General features: G+C 45.4%; 1 protein-coding gene across 1 annotated transcript in view; it reads left to right on the forward strand.

The window, feature by feature from the left end:
- The window catches only part of LOC117950776 (macrophage mannose receptor 1-like), a 13,847-nt gene that overhangs the window by 4,960 nt on the left and 6,384 nt on the right, over positions 1 to 2,503 (forward strand). The gene's annotated exons all lie outside the window — the stretch shown is intronic.

The raw sequence follows: 2,503 nt of genomic DNA on the forward strand, positions 1-2,503 counted from the left end.
CTGCTATGTCCTGCTATTTCCTGTAATGCTCTGCTATGCCTTGCTACATCTTTTTATAACCCTGTTATGACCTGCTATTTCCTGCTATGTCTTGTTAGGAACTGCTATGTCTTGCTACGTCCTGTTATGTCCTGTTATGACCTGCTATGTCCTGCTACATCCTGTTATGTCCTGCTATGTCCTGCTATGTCCTGCTATGTCCTGTTATGAACTATTATGTCCTGCTACGTCCTGTTATGACCTGCTATGTCCTGTTATGTCCTGCTACGTCCTGATATGACCTGCTATGTCCTGCTACGTCCTGATATGACCTGTTATGTCCTGCTACGTCCTGATATGACCTGCTTTGTCCTGTTATGTCCTGCTATGTCCTTTTATGACCTGCTATGTGCTGCTACGTCCTGATATGCCCTGCTATGTCCTATGTCCTGTTATTCCCTGCTATGTCCTGTTATGTCCTGCTATGTCCTGCTATATCTTGTTATGCCCTGCTATGTCCTGCTATGTCCTGCTATATCCTGTCATGTCCTGCTGTGTCCTGCTATGTCCTGCTACGTCCTGTTATGCCCTGCTATGTCCTGCTATGTCCTGCTATGTCCTGCTACGTCCTGTTATGCCCTGCTATGTCCTGTTATGCCCTGCTATGTCCTGCTAGGTCCTGTAATGCCCTGCTATGTCCTGCCACGTCCTGTTATGTCCTGCTATTTCGTGTAATGCTCTGCTATGCCTTGCTACATCTTTTTATAACCCTGTTATGACCTGCTATGTCCTGCTATGTCTTGTTATGAACTGCTATGTCCTGCTACGTCCTGTTATGACCTGTTATGTCCTGCTACGTCCTGTAATGCCCTGGTATGTCCTGTTATGACCTGCTATGTCCTGCTACATCCTGTTATGTCCTGCTATGTCCTGTTATGAACTAGTATGTCCTGCTACGTCCTGTTATGACCTGCTATGTCCTGTTATGTCCTGCTACGTCCTGATATGACCTGCTATGTCCTGCTACGTCCTGATATGACCTGCTGTGTCCTGCTACGTCCTGATATGACCTGCTATGTCCTGTTATGTCCTGCTATGTCCTGTTATGACCTGCTATGTCCTGCTACATCCTGATATGCCCAGCTATGTCCTATGTCCTGTTATTCCCTGCTATGTCCTGTTATGTCCTGCTATGTCCTGCTATATCTTGTTATGCCCTGCTATGTCCTGCTATGTCCTGCTATGTCCTGCTATATCCTGTTATGACCCTGTTATGACCTGCTATGTCCTGCTATGTCTTGTTATGAACTGCTATGTCCTGCTACGTCCTGTTATGACCTGCTATGTCCTGCTACGTCCTGTAATGCCCTGCCATGACCTGCTATGTCCTGCTACGTATTCACAACACTATTGCATGGAGCTTGTGGAGTTGAGGTCACGCAATCCCAGCATGCAACAGTCAATATAAGGTGGAGAGTCATTATGTGTTAGCTGCCTTGCTAGGTAGCTGATTGCTCCTGTTGTCATTAGCCGTAGTAACGTATTATCAGAGGGCGCCGCCACCAGAGAGTTACATATAGGTCAGAACGATGCTGGAACATACCACTCATAGGGAAGGAAGCACGCTGCAGTACAGTAATGACACAGTGCAGTATAACAGTGTAGTATGTAGTATAATGAAGTATTACAGTTTTATAGAAACACTCACAGGATAATAGTTGATCTTTGTCTGAGATATGTCCAGTCTTTCAGGGAGAGGAATCAGGACTCCTTTGTCAAACTTTTTTACACACACACACACACACACACACACACACACACACACGTGTATAATATCCTTTGAGTTAAGTTTAATTGTTTCTGACACTTCTGTGTAAAATTACTTACTTTTAATGTATGATGGGATATCTGTAAACATGTTAGCAAGTCCCGCCTGCACAGAAACAAAACACACACACACACACAAACACACACACACACACACACAGATAAGACTCCATGACGACCGGGAGTTCACCAGGATAGCAGAGGTACACTTAACAGTTTGATTGACGGATAAATGTGGACAGACACAGAGTGGATAAAAAAGTAAAAGCGAGGATGTTTTCTTACCAAAATGTTCCCCACGAACGTTTCAGATTTAATTCTAAAACTGAGAAAGTTTCGGTGAGTACTCATAAAATACTACACAGTGCAATATGATATGAATAATGTGAGACAGCTTACTTCTCAGTGCTCACAGACTGAAGAGCAAGACGGCGTCCGTCCATAGCAACCTTTATTTCAACCTCAGAGGTCTGGAGGAGACAGACAGTGTTTTAAAGACTGTATATGTGTGGGGGACGGGGGTTAGACACAGAGACAGAGACAAGGGACGGGGACGGAGGTTAGACAGACACAGAGACAGAGTACGGGACGGAGGTTAGACACAGAGACAAGGGACGGAGGTTAAACGCAGAGACAGAGGATGGGGACGGAGGTTAGACACAGAGACAGAGACAAGGGACGGGGACGGAGGTTAGAC

Source organism: Etheostoma cragini, chromosome 9, assembly GCF_013103735.1.
Source record: "Etheostoma cragini isolate CJK2018 chromosome 9, CSU_Ecrag_1.0, whole genome shotgun sequence".
Classification (NCBI taxonomy): Eukaryota; Metazoa; Chordata; class Actinopteri; order Perciformes; family Percidae; genus Etheostoma; species Etheostoma cragini.